Source organism: Falco biarmicus, chromosome 8 (genome assembly GCF_023638135.1).
Source record: "Falco biarmicus isolate bFalBia1 chromosome 8, bFalBia1.pri, whole genome shotgun sequence".
Classification (NCBI taxonomy): Eukaryota; Metazoa; Chordata; class Aves; order Falconiformes; family Falconidae; genus Falco; species Falco biarmicus.
The window spans coordinates 41,518,277-41,539,021 of record NC_079295.1 but is presented as its reverse complement, the minus strand read 5'-3'; the positions used below and the strand labels follow the sequence as shown (position 1 = coordinate 41,539,021).

Below are 20,745 nucleotides of genomic sequence, written 5' to 3'. Positions count from 1 at the left end.
AACAACTGGAGTTGGTAACACCAAGATTTTTTTGAGTTAAACACACAGATAAATGTTGAAGGATTAAAGACAGACATTGAAACAACAACAAATCTGTAAAAAAAATAATCACAGAATTAACTCTTTTCTCAAAGTTGGTTATATCCCAAAATCTACAACATAAATTCAAAATATGAAGCATGTTAGGTTTCTTGCTTCTAAAATGTTTTTGGGAAGCAATTCAACGAACGGCTGCATTACTGCTGTTGTACAGAGATCAAGAAAGTGTTTCTGCATTAGAGCAGCTAATGAATGAATTTTGCTAGCTACATCTTAGCCAGCTTTTCACATCACCAGAGCACACAGAGAAAAAGGAACTGAGATAAGACTTTTAGTAATAGTCAACAGACAACTTGGTTACACAGAGGTTTGGTTTTTCATTGCAAGATTTCATGTAACATTTTCTCTACCACCAAAAAACCTTCTTTCAAGCCAAAGAAACTTCTAACATATGATGCAAAAGACTTCAATTAAGGCCTCCAGTCATTAACAAGGAATTAAACACTCTGAATTGCTTTGCAAGTAATCTTAATTTAATGATTAAAAAATGTAAGTGTAGCGGCAGTGCTGCCTTACAATTTTGTATGGCTCTGAGAGCAGTGAACTACACAGTGTCAACTGGTCTAATTGATTGACTGGATTTTTTCCTTCTTTACAGAAACCACAAGCTAAGTGTCCCACTTCCTTCATTCTTCGCATGTTTTTACACTATCTGGATTTAGGCTTAATATAAAAGAAAGTTTCCGACCCCTGAAGCTTTTGTTTCCTCTTTTGTACTTGCAAACTTCTCTAATTCAAAGGTGTGGCGGCTGGTAGGAAGGAGTTAATGGGAGCTTCCAGATGACAGAATTCATTTCCCAAAGAGAGTACAAGACATCCATTCAAGGAGAAAAACTTTGAATTCCTACTGAATTACGCTAGATTGAAATTGATGGGACAATCAGATCTCCTGGCAACTACTAATCTGGTAGATAAAAAGATTTCTATTCAAACCAAGCGCCGAGATACTAACGGTGAGCTGCAGCCTCAGGACGAAAGCACATCTTCATCTTAATGCAAACTTGCTTTAAATTTGACAGCTTAAGAGCACACTTCCCAGATTTTTGGAAGCAGGGCTTGGTGGCCTTGGTCTCACTTGGAAATAAGGCAGCACAGCAGGTCCAGCTATTTGGAGTGCCTGAGCAGCCAACCGCCCGCACCTCCAGCCTCGCAGGGAGCAGTGTGGGGGAACAGCAGAGTAGGGCAGATGGGACCCAACCCACCTACTGGGACCTATAGGCTGTGTCCCCCGTCAGGAAAACAGAAATTATAGATGTCTCCTCACGTACTTCATTTAGAAACTTCTTCCTGACGTTAAAGCACACGTAAGTTGGTGGTGCTCCTTGAGAAAGCCTCCCCTGTATTTCGGTATTCTGGAGTTCTAACTACCAAAACCCGATCCAAACCCAGCAGGTGCATGCCTGACTTCAAGTAACTGAATGGTTCTGCCACCTTCAGAAAGCACTCGTGGCTGAAATTGCATACAGAAAGAATTTGATTAATTTTGAAAATATCTTTCAGGGGATGGCAGGACGTAGCTATGTCAGTGGAAATTTTGGTCAGCCTTTTTGAACACGTGAGCATGGAAACATGTGGCAAACACACCTAAAAAGAAGTCGGGACCTAAAATAACTCTGTAAAAATTCTGCTTTCATCCTCAAATCGGATTAACAAGATGATCAACCAGTGTGATGAACAGGACCTTCATGTGAGGAACTAAAGACTTGACTCTCAACTTAGTGTAAGAGGACAAAACATGGTCATACACACAGGCACAAAATTAAGCTAATATGTAAAATGGTGACATGCACCAGTGCATTAGGAAACGCCTATTTTAACTACTGCTCAACTTCAGAGAGCAGACGAAAACGTTTAAAGTTTGGGCAATGTGAATTATTTCTCAGTAACTCAATAATTTTTTAAATAATATCAAGGTAGCATGAAAACCAGGTAAGAATGCCTTTAATTCTCAGTGAACTGAGATCCGTGCAATGTAATGTGGCTAGTCTAACATCGCAAACATTAGTGGTAAGATTTTAAAAGGTGAAAGAGTTTCCCAGTCTATGGCATCATCCAAAGTTTCTAGTAGCCTCTTGATATGTTAAACGGGGAATATGTCAGCACAGCCATCTTGACATTCCGAGTGGACAGGAACAAGTAAGAGTGTTCAAGTCTTTCTTCAGTTCCAGTAACTACAACGATGTACATCATTTTGATGAGGTACAATGTACTTCATGAGAAGTTTTGATGCTAGAAAAAAGCACCTTACACCCAAAACAAGAGTTTCAGAGGCAATTTAGAAAGCAAGGCTGATGTACTTTCAAAAAGCCAGCACCAGCACTACTAAAATTAGCCTCCAAACGTGTTGCTGTAATGCGAAGCACCTAACCAAGCCATGATACAGTACATGAACGTTACTTAAAAAGTTGTAATACTGTAAAAGTTCACATAGTTAATAGTTAGCTGTTAACTAAGTGAAATGACTGAATGAGTAATTTTCAAGTAGGGTTCCAAATAGTCAACACAACCCAGATACAGTCTTCTGAATTATTTATTTTTTGAACTATAAACATATCCTCTGCTAAACTACCCAAATTAAGAACCTACTCATGCAGCTAGATCCTCATCTTGCATACCAGGGCTTTGCTACAAAGCAGTATAAATTTACGCAAGGTAAGAATTTATCCTAGAACATACACAAAATGGTAGTAAATGGAAACAGTCAAGGCATTTGTTTGTAACTGCTGTAGGTCAGCCCAATAAGTGCATGATGGTAAATACAGTGGGGTAAAAAAAGTTTGTACTTCTGCACCAAAATATTTTTTATCAGTATTTCTTCCCACTTGATGTAACCAAGTAATTTTGTGGCAAACTATTTTTTCTCATTTGTCAATTTTATTCATTGTCTTAGTCAAATACAAATCCCACAGCAAACTCTTAAATATGTTGCAATTGTACGCTGGATGGTAGCCTGGGCCCTTGCAACACAGGTCTCAGAGCTGAAAATACCCAATTTATGTAGAAGTATTAAAGAACTCAAGTCTGTCAAAGCGGTCGGGTTTCACACTGGTCTTCTAAATTCTTTTCAGCCAAATCCCACAGCCCTGAACTTTACTAACTGCAGACTGTTTAGCATCTCTCTATAAATTTTGCCAATAGATTTGTTAGAAATGTGGTTTTGTAGCATACTTTCCAGATTCCCCTTAGGAGGAGAGAAGACTAACACATAAAACCAATAAAAAGGAAGAGAAGCTTATTTTAATCTCTGCTTTCAAGTTTTTGTGTGACCAGCATTAGAAGAAAACTTGAAAACTGCCATGTATGCCACTAGGTGTGAAAAGTCATATGAAGAATTAGATGCAACACACCTTCAGCATGAAGATTTTCCCTGCCCAGAATGACCACAGAGACGGGCAGGAATTGTCACACTATAAAGACGATTCGGAATACAGGAGGTTTGAGAAGCTAAGGTAAACAGAAGAGCTGGAGAGGTAGAATTTTTCATTTTTAAAAAAAATTCCTCTGTTAAAGAGTAGCACTTTAAAAAAACTTAATCCATGAAGCTTTTTGGAACTACAGCAAGATAATTTAACACATTATGCTACTATGGAGTTGAGGTCACACATACTGACATCATGTTTTGCATGAATTTTGAATATCCTTAGCATTATGTTGTTTGACATTCATGGAATCATCTCAGGTTAAGCCAAATGGCAATACATTGCATCAGGTCGTATTTTTGTGCAATGCTGCAAGCTTAGCAAGGAATTCAGGATTTCAGGTATTTTGTATTATTGCAAAGGCACCATATGTACCTTCACACACATACAGTAACTGTTATTTCAATGGAAAAGTTATTCAGCAATTTCCAGCCATAGCACTTAAGCACAATGATCAGCTTTGAAACCTATCAATTTGACTTTTTCTTTCTTTCTTCTTTTTAGCTGGCACTAGCACAAGAAGTTCTGGCACAGATTATTTTCAGTTTGCACGCATTTAAAACCAGTGTTGACTTCCTGGGACAGCCGATTTAAAATTGCCACGTTCCCTTTAACTGAGCATGATTTACAAGAGGGCCATAAAGATTTCTTGTAGCATTAACTATTTGATTTCCAGCACCCTAGAGCAAGGCTCATTCTCTCCACAACATACAGCAGTGACTTTCTCTTTCTCTCTCTCCAATCACGGAAAAATGTTAACAGGACTTCCTAGAGGTGGTGTAACAGGACTTCCTAGAGGTGGTGTGTTTCCTCTCCTCTCTACCCAACATATGCACCATTAGCATGGACACCCCAGGATTTCTCCATGGCAAAGCACAGCATTTCCTTCTGGAGGCTGGCTGGAGAGCTGCCTTTCTGCTTCCTGCACTGCAACGTACCCAAGATTTCAACACCTCAACGCTCAGAGCTCTCAGCCCCCTGCTCTAGTCGGAGCTTTTACAGCCACCAGAAAAGGTGGCTCAGACCAGAAGGAGGGGGAAAAAAGAAAGGAAGGAGGGGGAAAAAAGGAAGGAAAGAAAGTATGTGAACCTATGAGAAAGGCCTGGGAGTAGTGTACAAAGATAAGAACAGATTTTGGATATGAGGGACCAGCTTTCTGTCCTGTTAAACCACAGACGCCTGCTGCACCCAAGATCATCTTTGCAAACAAATCCTGATCTTGAGGTTGAACTGTAAACACAGGATACAATGACTCACTCCACTCTCCCAGCCCCTACGACGGCTCTCCTTCACTGCTCTCCCTGAGGATGGACAGCATTTCCCAGCAGTTTCATACACCCCAGAGCACCCAGAAAGCCAAGGGACTGCATTGAGGACAAACTATCTGCTCTTTGCAACCTCAGATGCTTGATGCTGTCCAGCAGGGGCTTTTTTTTCTTTTCCAATTATCAACTTATACAGTCTCTGAATTTCCTTTTTTTTTGTTTTATTGAATAGTTATTATATTTTTTGGATTTAAATAAAGTGCCAGGGATGTAACAGAACCCTGGGCTTCCATTTTGGTTTTTTTTTTTCAGAAGGGAGAAAAAGCAACAGGCTTCCAATTTATTATTGGTATCTTTTGGTTTAAACAGCAATGCTGAACATATTCAATTTTTTGCACAAAAGATGATACTGCTGTTCAGGTACACACTCACAGTTACCAGATAGCGTTCTGGAATGTTAATTTTATTTCAACAGAAACATGTTAAGCATAAATAGTTCACAAAATGAGGAAGCAGGATGAAATTATGAAAGCAATCAGAACAGAGAGTATATGATGCTAAGGTAAAATATTTTGTAGGTGCCTATGTAATACATCAGATTTCTCTATGCTTGCTCGTAAGGGCTCATTCCATCTCCTCCTGCTTTCCCTGCTGCCAGTCCCATTTCCCTTAGTACAGGAAACAATTTTTCAAACTGTGGAAAATGACCTGAAAGTCTATGACTTCCAACTTAGTCATCAGTAATTACCTTGCTTTAGTGTCGCATATATTATGCAAAACTCACTGTGTCCTGTTACTAGTGGGCAGGTATCGCCCAGAGTCCAGCAGCCCAGGTGTGACACTTCCTCCTGCCTCTCAAAATCATCCCGTGCATGACCTATGGATAGCAACTGTCGAGGTACCCCACCTCTAACAGGGTGAAATTATCAGGTTTCTTCTGGTAGCATTCTTTGGAACGCTGCAAAAACTGGTATTTTTTAAGCACGTAATGAGTACAAGTTTCCCCAAACTGATTTACTCAGTTTTTAATCTCCTCCTGGATACACACTGATATATCATACAATAGGAACACACAGTTTCTGTCAAAAGCCTCAGCACAATCTGAGACTTGAAGCATTGAGAACCACTGCCCACACCACTGTCCACACACTGCAAGTGTCCATCATAAAAGAACTAGCCGTTGATGCCCTACTATCAAATGCTACGCTCACCACTAGGTTAGTGAAACACCCGAACAGTACTTCACACAGAATGGAAATCTTCTCCTGGTGAGTCATCAGGATTTTATTTTTTTTCTGGCACCAACACAGATCAGAGTGAATTAACAGACACACAGGGAAGTTCTCCTGCATCCCAAATCTCTAAAGCCGTTTTTGCACTTGTATGCATGAACCACAGCAACAGATGAAGAGACAGTTTGACTCCTGAAAAGGACTGGCCAAAGGCCTTAAAACTTGTACTCCTGTCAAAATACATCCAAAGATATTGTATGTGAAATCTATTGAAAGCTGACTGTTAAAAAATTAAATCAACCCAATTAAGTAGGCAGCTAGCCCTACCATTCTCTATTATGTAGTTATGAAATGTCAAAGGTAAAAAGCATACAGGCTCTAGAGATCACCAACATTTGCATTTGAAACTACACCAAGATCACATATTTGAGGGTGAGGTGAGTGAAAATTTGATAAAATGCAAGTTCTTCTAATGTTCAAAGACTGCCTTGAAGGTGTAGCATGTTTTTAGCTATTTTAGCATATTTTCTTTAGAAGCACAGATTAGGTTTGGGGTTTTATTATACTGTTTTGCTTCTAAGTCTTGAAAGTATTAACTCAGCATTCTCTACTTTCAGCTTTCAGAAATACTTCTGCATTTTGTTTTACTGTCAAGCCTTGGAACTGCAGTGGACAAGGACAAGCTCAGGGTACGCTGCCTCCATAGGGGCTGCTCAGGAGGGAGCAGGCATGAAGACAGGCAAGTGGAACCTACCTGAGAATTGGTGCTTTAAGTACCCGGGGCAAAGGACTGTCTGTGCAGTCTTTAAAGACATCATGTGGCAACTGCATGGTCAGACACTGATATCTGGAGAGCTCTTCTTCAGCAGCCACAGCGAAGGGAAGTACATGAGGAGTACATGACAAATGCATTCAACATCAATTTGGACAAATCTGGCTGTGTCAGGTTACCCCACCGTTTACATTTGTTGGCCAAACCCCGAATTTAGCAATTCATTGAACTTGAATCACCAAGTTGCAGAAGGTATGGAAAAATCTACTTAACAAACAAAAAACCAAAACCAACCCAACAACAACAACAAAAAAACCCCCAGTGTTTATTTTCTCTAGAAAATCTTCAAGAGAGACTTCATTAGAAATGTCTCCAACAATTTTCCAAACTCTCTTTTTACCTTTTACTAGACCAAATAAACAACAGAGATGGCTTCAGCATTCAGTGTTCCTTAATGTTGCCAATGAACAGTTTTTAGACGGGACAAAATACTAGGTGACTTCAGGGACAGGCAAGAAAAACATTTAACTGATACGGAATCTCTAGCCTAGAGCTTCTATTACAAAACGTGCTGCAAAAATACCTACATGAGTCAAATCCAGAAGGACCAAGTATTTTGAATGAGATGTGTACTCAGAACGTAGCAATGAAACACACTTCGATCAGTAGAGCACTGTACTGTGCAAATATAACCGAAAGGCTTTTTCAGGTCTGCCATCAGCTTCCACAGAGCCAGAACCTCAGACTTCAGTAACTGCATACCAACAATGATCCTCAAATCTGGCTGCATTAAAATCACCTTGTAATCATCACTAAATGACCACATTTGGTTCAAAGCTAAAATATACAGTTCAATCCCAGATTCATGTTCTCTAAGTTTCTATTTCTACCTAAACAAATAATTTACTGTTGTGTCAGTCCAGTAGATATTTTGTACATTGCGGTTTGGTTTTTCCATCCCCTTTTTCAGTGAATATATCCCATTAACATAAATATTACATGAACTGAATCTAAGCTAAAACTTACTCTAAGGAGCACATCCCTGCTACGTTCCAACACATAAGGAAGAACATAGAGCCCCTGCAACGTCTCCCTCCTCCCTTCCCTTCAGCCCACTTGCCAGTGAGTTCACTTCCCAGGCTGAGGGGCTAAACAGCTTTTAGCTTCTTATATACTTAGTTCTGGATTTCGGAATTGATCACAGAGGAGCAAGTCAGAGCCTTCTTTCCTTCCAGCCAAAAACGTAATCCCCCTGACCTGAACCCCAAAGTCACTTACTGTGTTAGCTGCTCCCCCAGAAATGCTCCGTAACGGGCAAGGACAGCGCGTGGCGGCTGCAGTGCACCGAGGGAGCTGCCTAACGCAGCACGGAGCGCAGGCTCTAAATATACAGCAATGCAATTCTTCCCTATCACAGAATTTTGTGTTTTACTATATACTTGGGGCAGTACTAGCCTTAACGAATGCTTTGGCCTCTAAAAACCCTCTAAATTCTATTTAACATCTACCACATTGTTTCTATCAGCAATTCAGGGGATAAAGCAATAAGGCATGTCAGTAGTATAGCTGCAAACTTAGTATGCAATGTATCAATTTTATGCTAGAGAGCCACAGCAAAAGTATGCTAGGCTGTGTTTCTCAGCACACTGTTTGGCAGATCACTTTCACATAAATGGTTTTCACAAACTCTTCCCAATTGGCACCATTTTTTCTTTTTGCAAATAGTGCAAGCAAATGCTAAAGCACAGGTACAGCTAAGGGGGATGAGGAAAGTATACCCACACTATGACAACAAGCAAGAATACAGTTATGAAAGCTTTAGTACACATAAACAAAGAGAAAAATATTTAAGTCTTTCCTGATGAAAGGTAGAGCAGTGTTAATTTCACATAAAATGCAATTTCTTACTATTATAGGTAATTAAATACGGAAACAGTTTTCTAGGTGAAACGGTAAGCTCACTATCACTTCCAGACTTCGAAACAAGATCAGGTAGCTTTCAAATAGCTGAGCTTTCATCCAGGTTCTACGAAAAGTGATAGTCTGCATGCTGAAAGAAGCCAGAAAATAGTCACTGTGGCCTCTGGCCTTTGGGTTTTTAATCTCCCTTATTCTCCCTTAGATGCCTAGGGGAAAAAAACCCACCAAAATCACAAAAAAAACCCAAACCCAAACAACACCCCCCCCCCCCCCACCCCCACCCCCCCCCGAAACGGGACCTGTCCTGGGCAGGAAATAAAATGAGCAGAGTAGATACACAGGCAGAAGATACAACTAAAGAACCTATGCCCAGCTGAAGGCACCACTCCCATCCTCATTTGAAGATATGCTTTTACAGGTATTTCTGGTTTGAAAGCATTTTATCATTGATCAGCTTCACTTCACTCTTTTGCAAAAGTACTTAAATATAACTGTGCATTAAGCGTACATTTATAATAGAGTCTGCTTCACCGGGGAAAGAGGCAGCAGCTATGGGAAACGCAGCTCATCCCTCTTCACCCCACTTCCCAAAGGGGCACCGTCTGATGTGGTGTGTGGGCTGCATCTCCGGACCCTGCTGCTTCAGCCTCATCAGCTTGGTCCCTACCCACCTGTTCCTGCAGCTGCAGCCAGGCTCGTTCATTTGTAATTATAAACTATCTTTTACTGTCTCCGATGGAATTTTAGCTTTGCATTCCTGTAGCCCAAATCAAAACTATTCATAAAAAATGCATAATTATACATGTTTAGATAGGCCAGTCATGATAATCTAATCTGGGGGCATCAAACCTCATTCGGAAACATCTGTGTCAAACCAGTGACTTGTACTCTCACATGAGGCAGAGGATTTCAAAATACTGTATCTTTCAGCTGAGTGACAGAGTCCTACACATTGTTACAGTGGACGTTTAACTTCGTTTTTCTTGAGTTAAACTGGGAATGACAAGCTTTTTGGTAAAATGTACCAGTAGACCATCCTAAAGTGGTGACCCATTTTGCTAACAATAACCTAGAAAGATTCTTCTCATGCCCTAGGAGGGAAAAAAAGCCACCATTTTCCAAGATCTTTTATGCCACCAAAATCAAGTGTCACTACTTTGGCTCACACTGTGATAACTAGGCTGGGTTTTTTCATTGCTTTTGTTTGTCTTTTTTTAAGAAAAGGGACTACATAATATCAGGTGCGTTTAGGATGGTACTCCCACTGTCTTGAACAAGTAGGCAAAAAGGGTTTTTTTTCTGTCATTTGAAACAGCATACCTGTTTTTAAAGATCTGAAATGCATTTCAAATTTTAGCTCATCCAAAAAATGTAATTTAAGAAAAACCATGACAATCATCATTTTTATGTATGTGCTACTACTTCATAATAATTTCCACTGAAAAGATATCAGAAAGAAGTCTTAAGTATGAAGCAAACAGACAAAACCAAGTGAATTACGGAAACACATTTGGTGGTAACCACCAAATTTTATACCATCCTGCTGAGGAAGGTGCCTGGCTCAGTTTTTACCCTTCTCAATTCTTTCGAGAAGACTACTGCAAAATAGCTGATTTTTACTGGCTTGCAGTATGCAGATAAGGTACCAGGGATATCCACAGTCTTAATATTATTCGTGACAGATGGCATAATCATTTAAATATTGGTAATGTGGCAATTTTTAAAAGCATCATCATCTAAATCAGCTATTTGCTAACTTGCTGCACTGGAAGATACACATTTTGCAGTTTCACAATATGAATGAATGTGCACCATGTTTTAATCTGCCCCTTTGCAGGAACAATAGTGCTCTTCTCTAGTGTCACTGGGGTTCAAGGAACTGTTTTCCAAGGATCACAAATAATTCTAATAAATATTAACTTGATCAAGGCATGTGCATAAATTTCTGCTGATATAACAGTTAAAGAGAGGTTACTACGATTTTTACACTTTAAATGGTATAACAGAATGATATTGAAGTAAAATGACCTACTGATCAATCTTCTGTATAGGCAGAATATTATGCAAGTATCATTTAAGTTAATGTTCAATTTGTCATGTTTTTCAGCTAGAAGTAGTTATCTAATCTTCTGAAAGTTAACAGAAATATTGACATTAAACTTTAATCAGGTAAAGTTCTCTTACTTTCTCCACCTGTGAAATTTCATACTACACACAAGGTACTGGATAACTTTACCAAGGTCTTTTGAATATGAATATTTGGGATTTGTAAGTCTGTAAAAAGGCCAAAAGTTGGCATGCAACTAATAACCAAGAGCTCCCTTCTCCTTTCTAAAAAAAAAATAAAGACATTTATTCTGTGTTGCTCTTAGCTAATTACAGAGAAGTTATATGGGAACAACAAGTGTATTTACCCACTTTGGAAGACATCTTGCTCTTTCACACCTACAGAATGCAAAGGCCAAGGACTTTGACTAATGCCAGGACCTACCTGTTGAATTTCCTTTCAGAATATGTAATGCTATTTCTTCTTCAAGAGATTATATTGTGTAAAAAACCCCACCTGATGCATACGTGTAATGGGTATATATTTAATACTATACTATGAGAATACAATATAAACTGAAAGCCACTCTACATGAGAACTTCATTCAACACAGTAAGTATCTTCCAGTCAGAACACCTACATGTCAGGCTGTTCCAGGCTGCCATTATGCCTACTGTCAACTGTTCATTTCCCTACATAATCTATCCTGTGAAAATATCACTTGCTGTCACTCAAATGCTTAAATTATACTTGAGATAAAAAGAAAATTAAAGGAAAAAAGATATACACCTGAACCAATATAAATATCCACACTGGAAAAGGTATAAAACTTCCAAACAAGCATTAGTAGTGTAAACAAAAATGCTGTGTTAGAATTATCTAGGTGAGGTTACATTACATATATTATAATGCATACCGTATATATTATACAGTTTTTCCTCTTCTGTCTTTTATTGAAGGTATACCTGTGACCAGGCTTCCTTCTCCATTTCCCGTTCCCTTTGTCAGGACAGCAACTAAATGAGAATTCTGTCATGTAGCTACCTTCTCAAACTATTACCAATTTACACATGATTCAACAATGACCGTTTCCATTTATGTATCAATAGTATAAAAAACCAGCATTTTGTTCTTTAACATCTAAACAACATGCACCTCAAATACATTACAGCTACTTTGGAAAATTCAGGCTGGGATCTATGTCCTAAATAATTTTAGTTTCTGTATTAAGAACTCAACAGATGGACAGAGCTGATCAATAACGATGTGACATTTAAAGTTTTCACAAGAGCTTTCAATGGAAAGTTTAGTTCACCTATCCTGTTCCTAAGCTCTAGTATTTTTGTCCCCACTCTCAGAACGGTACCTATAAGCTTTCATACACTGAGGATAAAAACCAAAAGAAATGTAATGAATCCTTTGAAGTGATGCAACCATAGTTTGGGAGACCAAGTTAAAGCCAACTATGGCAATTATGGAATCATCTTAGTGATCATCTTGCCTCATAAATATTTTTCATGAATGTAGTAACAAATAAAAATTATTCTGTTTTCAGTGACAGCTCTGGCATACCAACACAGGTTTTCAGAGGAAGAGTGGTTCTTTTCTTCAGAAGCTTTGTGTGAGCTTGAATTTAAAAGCATTGCCGGTTTTAATTTAAAAGCATTTCACTGAATGGGATCCTTCTAGGGGAGGAGACAAAGATGTTTGAGATTCACTGAGCTGGACCGTAGAAACTAACTGGAGTAGGGATCTCCCTTCAGCAGCAATGTGCTGATAGAGGCCAGTTAAGAATCTGAAAAATGCCGATGCCTTGTTTAAAGATAAATGAACAAAAGCAAGAATTCAATTTGAAAACTCTTATTTCTCACTGTAGGAAAGCTGTCGTGGCTATACTTAGAATATATAAATTGCAGCTCCTGGTGGTACAAGGCCAGATCAGAAGTGGATCAGTGCTGGCAATCTCCAAGCTGAACGTGCCAACTTCAAACCGGGGCTGTACGTGAAGCCAGGGGAATGACAAGAGTTCATGCCTTCCCACCAGTCCCTTTAGAGAACCAAATTCTTGCTCAACTGGAGAGGAGCTCAACACAGAGCCAAGGAAAGCTCCTGCACCCTCTCCCTGCACATTGTAACGAGGACAGAAAGAAGGAGAAAGGCCAACTTGGCCAGGCCTTTGCAGTGGGGACACTTGTATCTGGGACAAGCACCCACTGGTCAAAATCACCAGCACCAGTTACCCAAACCAACCACTGGCTGATGAATCACAGCACAGACATCTCCCCAGGTTGTTTTTTGTTTTTTGTTTTTTGTTTTTTTTTTTTTAATATTTTCACCTTCCTTAAGCATTTCAACAGATTTTTCATCAAGACAGTGGGCCTCCAAGGATGGGAATTTATAGTAAGGGGAAAATAAAACAAAATTAAAGAGCAAAATGGAAAAAAACAACATTCACAGCCTTTCAGGCCACCTTCATGTAAAGAAAAACAATGGTTTCTTTGGTTTTCATTAGTAGCCAGATTTTAAATTTGCTACCCCTGAGCTTCTTTTTAGAACACTGTTTTTTTCAGAAGGAATTATGAAAACAAAAATCAAAGATCAGAGTTTGGTTTGGTGTTATAACTTTTTGTTCAGTTTATCTTAAGATTCATCCTGTAAATATTTTGTGTAATTAAAAAATAATGGCAGTAGCTCTTATCTGTGATTTTAAATCCATAGCTCTTCAAAGAAAAACAAAGACGACGTGGCTTTTACTTCACAGAAGTATCTTGATGTACTACAGGAAAAGGATGGATATTTTAAAACTAACATCGCAGACTCAAATAATAAAAAAAAACCCAAAGCTTTCTGGAGATATCCAGAGTGCTGTGACTGTATGAAGCCAACCCTGAGGCAACTAATTCAGAAGCTGTGTGCACGTATGCCTAGCTTTGCTAAGAATAATTATGTATTAAAAAATGTTAATTTTAACAGTTTTGCTATGATGTTATTAATTTTAAAGAAAGAGATGCACTGCAGTATCACAAACATTCACATTACTTAAATATTTAACTTTGAAATTACAATTAAAACCTCTGAGCTTGATTAATTTGGTAACAATAGAAAGTGTTGGGCATATTTGCTTTTGTTCAGGGTGCCCACTGTTCCAATTCTTCAAAATGTAAAGTCATTGTAGTTTGCAAGATTTATTTACAGTATATGCTTCCAGAAAAATTCAAAACGTCAGCCTGTGTTTTATTTGAAAATTGTTTCAGAAGGACCAGCTCGAAAAAAAATGGGGACCACTGAAAACAAACTTCTTGCTCTAGTGAAATGTGGAAAACTTGGCAGAAGAGGTAAAAATTTTCTGCTAAAGGCAAAGAACGACCTATCGAATCTATTATATTCAAAAGGTACTCTAAAATGTACCTAAAAGTACTGATATTGTAATGTTATACCTTTTTTTTTTTTTCCAAAAGCCTTTAAAAAAATTCTGTAGAAGAAACCTTCCAAATTAAGTAGGTTTCCCCTTATTCAATTTAAGAAGGTAGAATTAGTTTATATCTTGCATTAGAGAAAGTAACCTGGGATTTCACAGAAACCCCAACCCTTTCATATGAAAAGATGAGAGAGAGAGACAGAAAATTGACTGTTCTCAGAAAAACATTAGGGCTTCAGAAAAGACAATTGGGCTCCTTGGTTTTAATGACAACCCAGGAAAAATTGTCTGTCAATCCGGACTGCAGACTGCTTTAGGGAGAAAAATGATGCAACACGACACTGCTCCTCCTCTGTCTTACAATAACTGCAATCAAAACATTAGTAATGACACAGTTCTAAGACAAACTATTTAGAGAAGCATTGTGGATGCAGCGCCAAGTCATATGTTATATACTTCAGTATAATTAAACAGCCCTATAAATTCTGAAGTTTGGATAGCAAGAGGCCTGATTTTGTGCAGTGATACATCATGAATCCCAGAATTAGGCAGTTCAGAAAGTTCTCAAAGACTACATGGCTTGCAGCTGGAGATGGCACAGGGGACTAAACATGTTTATCGTTTTATCACATAGTATAAAATTCTATCTAACTACTAGAATTTTCCATGTACTGTTTGAAAAGATAAAACACATGAAACAGATGTAAACCTCACACATCCTCCTCAAGTCTGCATAAACAGTTTTCTATTTTATTCATGCTATATTTCTCTGATATATCTTTGCATGCTTTTAAGTGATTAACAAGAAAAAATATTATGAGGACTTGTATCGTTCTGGTTTCTTTCACATGCTGAAATAAATAATACAAATCAATAAGCACCATCTCAGTTTATGGATATGTAAAATCCACAGTGATCATCCTAAAATTGCTACACGCATATTAAAAATACCCATTTTCCAATACAGAATTTAAAAGTTTTTTGAAACGTTCAGTTTTGGAAATGCAGAATTTCTACGTACACATGCACTATAGCAAGGACAGCATTTGGCAGACAGCTATCTTTGCATTATGGTTGTGTGTAACCTTCCTAGCATAGCAGAGAGGCAGAATTAGCTCCTCCGTAGCACTTCAGTCACGCCAAAGTAGCTACAAGGCTGTTGCACAGAAGTTGACTTGCATCAGCTGACTCAGAGCATGGGTAGAAAGATGTGCTACCTTCAATACCCATCTGTGCAGACTCACCCTGAGAAAAAGGGGTGCAAATCTGGAGCCAGAATAGAACTGTAATTCTAGAGAGTAACTGAAATGAGGGAAGACTGGTACTGTGTGAGAACGGATAATGAACCTGGAATAGAAACCAGCTGACACTGGAAATTACTTGGATGAGGGAGACTGAAAACAGAGATGCAGGACATGAGACGTACAAGGAAGCAGGTTACAGGTAAGAATGGCTGAGTGTGAAACTGAGAACCAAGAAGAATGAACTCATGACTTCAAAAAAAGATGCCTAGGCCAACAATTCTTTCAATTCCCAAGATCTTCATGTAGGATCACCGTTCTCGCTTTTCTGGCTTGAAAGAATCTTCATGGAGTGAGTAACCCAGTTCTGCAACTACTGTAAAAGGTATACAAACCTCAGCAGCCCATCAAAAGAACTGGCAAAGGAAGCTCCTAGCACAGAAAATGTTTCCGAAAAATAACCTGGGCTTCAGAGATTGGTCTTTGCCAGAAAGACTTAGAGAAAACCTGTTGCTAAAAGCTACAGTGAAACATAAAGGCAAATTCTTAATTCTATCTGCAGAGCAAGGTCTGAAAATTATATAGTACAGAAAATATGTACACACGAAACAATTAAAAATACTAGATAGCTGCATACTGATTAAATATCGCCTATTGAATGCAAGAATTTCCTTCTACGGAGAAAAATAGCATGTTACCACATAATTAAAGACTGCATGATAATGTACAAGGTACAAGTGGGTGAACCAAGGTCACTAAGGTTTTGAAGTATTAGACTGCAAGCACAGTAATGCGTATTAAATAGAAAAAGCCCCTGCATTTAAAAATAGATCAAATGGAATAGAAACAGTGTCTGCACATACCTATACAGCTGTGAACATTTTAGTATCGATAGACAAAAAGTACAAAATAAAAGCTAAGATACCGATAAAGAGAGCTAAATGTTTTTTTGGATTTTGTAGAAGCATCCTGAGGTTTATCCGTATGTACATATTAAAACTTCAAGGAAGTAACTAGTAAAACATTAACATTATAGAAAGAAATACTTTCCCTGCCCCAGTTTTTCACGTAGAAGAAATGTTTCCTCTTAATCCAAATGCAAACTTTGATAATTATTCCTCCAAAACATTTGGTTTTCCTTTACCAAATGTTGTAGATGCCCACTTTAGAACAAATAAAAGCATATGCAAAGGTCTATCCTTGAAGGAAACAGGAACAACAAAACAAACCCAAAAATATAACCTCAACATGGCAGAGGTAAAAATAACCTCTCCCAGCTCAGTAGTGTTTATTTTTTAAATGAAAAAGGTCTTCCATTTTCAGGGTCAAAAAAAAAAGGGGGGGGGGGGGGGGAGTTAAAAAAAAAAAAAAAAGAGAACTGCCTTCAATTCTTTCTTAATTTGAGCTTTCCTCTAACAAACAGTTACTGTTTGTTTCCTTATTTTAGGTCATGTAAGTCAGCTATATGTGCCGCACTTTTTAACTCCTTCCCATCTGCTGTTCCCTTACAGCATCATTTGGGAGCTGCGAAAACCTAGAGCGATGCAAACCCCAACACAATCAGGGCTGGGTTAGCCCAGATACATCTGCCAGTGTCCACTGCATATGGTGAAATACGAGTAACATAATGTTTTAGCGCCCTTGCAGTTAAACTTGGGCTGAAAAAAACCTCAAAAAAGAAAAAAGGGGGTTTCACAGGAAAGCCCTGACTTATGCAAAAAGATACTGAAGGGGCAGTAAATCAGAGATGCATTACAAGCACTACATAAATGAGGTGCTTTGTTTTTGTAACACAGAAGTGAGACAAAACTCTGATGCTGTGTGTTCCAGCCCTGATGCTCCATCAGGCTGGGTCTGGACTAACTGTGCAGTTTCAAGAATTCTCTATTCATACTGCTTGAAAAGTCAGTTATAAGGATCTGCAGAATGAGCCCCTTCCAGCAGATCAAAGCTGCCCAGACATGCTTAAAGGAAGACAATTAGTTATGAACACTAAACAAACTTTGTACCAAGTAAATCAGTTTTCACTGTGTTGTATTGTACGGTGTTGCGCTGTAGGTGAAGAGTATCAACAGGGCCACAGCATCCTAACAATGCAGTAAGTTTTGTTCTTCACATAAACAGCTAATAAAAGCTATTCGAAGTTCAGATTTCAGAACTAAGTAGCTTATTCATGAACTTATCCATCCTATTATTCAATAGTATTTTACACGCTTCACTTTGAAAAGTCTCAGATGAAGTTGCTGTACTGAGAAGTTAAAAAATGAAGCTGCACCCTCATTTTGGACCTGTCTACTAAAACAAAGAAAAGCAAATATGTAAATTTCCAGTGAATTAAAGTGCCCCATTAGGAGTTCAATTATATTCTGAAATTATGTCTTAATTGGTTTGCTCATAGATGAGCTGTACAGCTAACCAAAAATCTACTGCCATATAATCATCACTAAATTCCAGATATTGCCACATATTAAATTAACAGGAGATAATGAGTGGGAAAATTAGCTCTATTTCCATAACTGAAAAAATTCTTCCCATATTACCTAGTGTTCTATATAGTTAATTTCAAAACAGAAAAAAATAATACACAAACCTCTCCTGAATCTCTAACAACTATTTTGATCAAAAGTCCACATTCAAAAGAAATAGTAGAAGCAGAGTGCACATCTGATTCGTGTCTCTAATACTTAATTAAAAAGAAGAAACATTTCTAAATCTCGATAGAAATCTTCAAGAGATTGACCGCTATTTTACTTCGCATGTTGCCGGCTATTTCTTTTCCACATAAATTTTGTCTTTTTGAGTAGTATTCTCCATGCCCAACTGTTCTTCAGATTTTAATGTACAAGGTACTTCAGGTTCTCATCAGTATTGCACAGAGATACTGCAAAAGACCTGCATTTTGAAAAACTTGTGAGAAAAAAGGAACAAGGAATAACATCAAATGCAGAAAAAAACAAGCTAAGGACTCCTGTTGTTGTAACTAACGGGAAGAAAAGAAACTCAGCTCATTCCATAAAGGTTATTTTTCACATTAGTAGGATAAAAAAACTTACTAAAGTTAGAACTTTTGGAAGTACAGTCAAGGCTTCTGAACTTCAGCTGCTATTCAATTTTGGTTATTTTTGAGGTTAAAAACCCACCTGACTCATTACTTATATACAAATGCACAATATATTTTACTTACCTTTGCTGTCTGAAGGAAACTGATTTCAAAGATCTTGTCTGTAAATGATATATTCTTCAATATTTATGCCTCCAATGACCACCATCATCAGTAAGTATCTGAAGAAAAACACAACAAAGCAGTACATAAGCCAGGTTAGTTGCAACTAGAATGAGGATTTTTAAAGATTTTATTTATTCAGAAGGCACAAAAAGTATTATGCATTTCATACAATAGATGAATTTAGTACCTACCATTAAAAACAAATAGACAAGCACTGGAGCCATTACATGGGAAGGCATTTATCTACTTGAGGCATTTAACAATTACACCGCATTAGTCTATTTAAGCCTAAATACACAAAATTTGGGTAATTCACTGTTCTCATACCAAAATAACACCAGTAATCATCTCGTAAGTTAAAGATTAGAAAAGGCACATAAAATTACAACTTGAAGTATGTTATATTATACGCACTAATAGATTATGAAAAGTTAAACCAACTCCCTAAATTCTGAAAAGCCAAATGAAAAGTAACTTTAAGACGATGTCCCCAAAAATGCCAGTTACAGTTTAAAAAACTGTTAAAACGCATTATTCATATATGTATAACCATACAGTATAATTTATGAGTGCTGTTTTCATATTTGTGTCCTGTAACTATGGAAAGATGAATTAAGAAAAATTACGATGCATACAGTAAGGTCAGCATCAAATGAACTAGTTATGTACGTACTTCCTTTGGAATCAACTTAAGCTAAAATGCTCAACAGCTACAACTTTTTTTTTTCAGGTCCCAACTTCTTTCACTGAAAGACAAACCATTTGTCCATTATAGCCACAATAAAATTTCCACAGAGTAGCGAGGTTGCCATAGACCTCTGGAGAACTTTTGGACCACCATGCCTGTTTAAGCAGGGCAACCTAGAGCTGGTGGCCCAGGATCTTAACCATGTGGACTATGAACATCTCCACGGATTGAGACTGCCCACAGCCTCTCTGGGCAGCCTGGTCCAGTGGTCAACCACCCTCAGAGTAAAATGATGTTTCCTTATGTCCAGAATGTCCTGACATTCTTTGCTCTGGAGAACATTTCCTTAGTGAAGGAACTTCAAAGCATAGCTGTGTAACATGAGACAGAAAGTTTGAGAACAGGCTGAAGTCAGTAACACCAACCCTTAGGTACACACTCGACAGTATACACAAAATTAGGCCCCATTGGTACCCGTATAACCTAACATATGCCGCAATAATTTTGAAATCTTTCAGTCCTCATTTAGCAACACAGATGCAATTAACTGAAAACTAATCAAGTCAAAAGGCTTTCACCTTGTAAACAACTTTCCCTCCTACTCGGTTGATTCTACTTGGTTTACTCTTTCTCAGATTATGGAGATATCCAACTCCGAGCAAAGAAAAACCTTTTGCTGCCTCCTGACACTGTACAGCCACAACAGCAATCCAGCTTGGGTTAGCACAAGCAACTAAATCATCGTGAATATATTTTTTTAAAAAAACATTATTTGCTTATTCACCCATTTATTTATTTGCAGGCCTAGGACATCTGATTGCCAGCTGTCAGGGTATGTGTGGAGAGATAACTGGATCACTACATCACTTGGCAGGCTCTGTGGACAATTTGCTGCTGCTTAAAGCCATAACAGTTAAATATTATTATAGTTAATATAATTAATATAAATACAGCTCTATTAGCAAAACTACCAAGTTTTTGCAGTTTGCCTACATCTATGCAAAGTTATTTCATCTCAGCTTTATGAAAACACTCTATCTGAATTGTCCATGTTTGTTTCTTCTGAAGTCAATCCAAATCCCCCCAACTTCCATAATCCAAAAATAAGCACCTTGTAAATCAACTTCTTCCACAAAATAGCAAGTTATCGAATACTTAAATGGATACTCTCTGCTCTTTCTAGTGCCTCCAGAATTTTAGAAAGTAGAAAAAATAACTGCCAGATCAGTCTCTGAAATAGAATTGCATAGGCTATACCATGATTATGCTAACTCTCTTCTTCTAATGAAAAATCTGAAAAAGAAATTGAACGTATGCTGTGCCTTGATGCCTGCCAAACTGAGAGTTGATGGATTGCTATGGGGAAAAAAATTCCAGACACAAAATGACCCTATTAAAGTATTAAAAAGCTGCTGTGT

At 38.0% G+C, this 20,745-nt stretch overlaps 1 protein-coding gene across 9 annotated transcripts in view; it reads right to left on the bottom strand.

The window, feature by feature from the left end:
* Positions 1-20,745, bottom strand: part of MBD5 (methyl-CpG binding domain protein 5) — a 147,671-nt gene that overhangs the window by 74,935 nt on the left and 51,991 nt on the right. For all 9 annotated transcript variants that reach the window (XM_056349670.1, XM_056349674.1, XM_056349675.1 and 6 more), the window contains exon 2: positions 18,598-18,695. The gene's annotated coding sequence lies outside the window, so the exon portion shown is untranslated. The remainder of the gene's footprint in view (positions 1-18,597; positions 18,696-20,745) is intronic.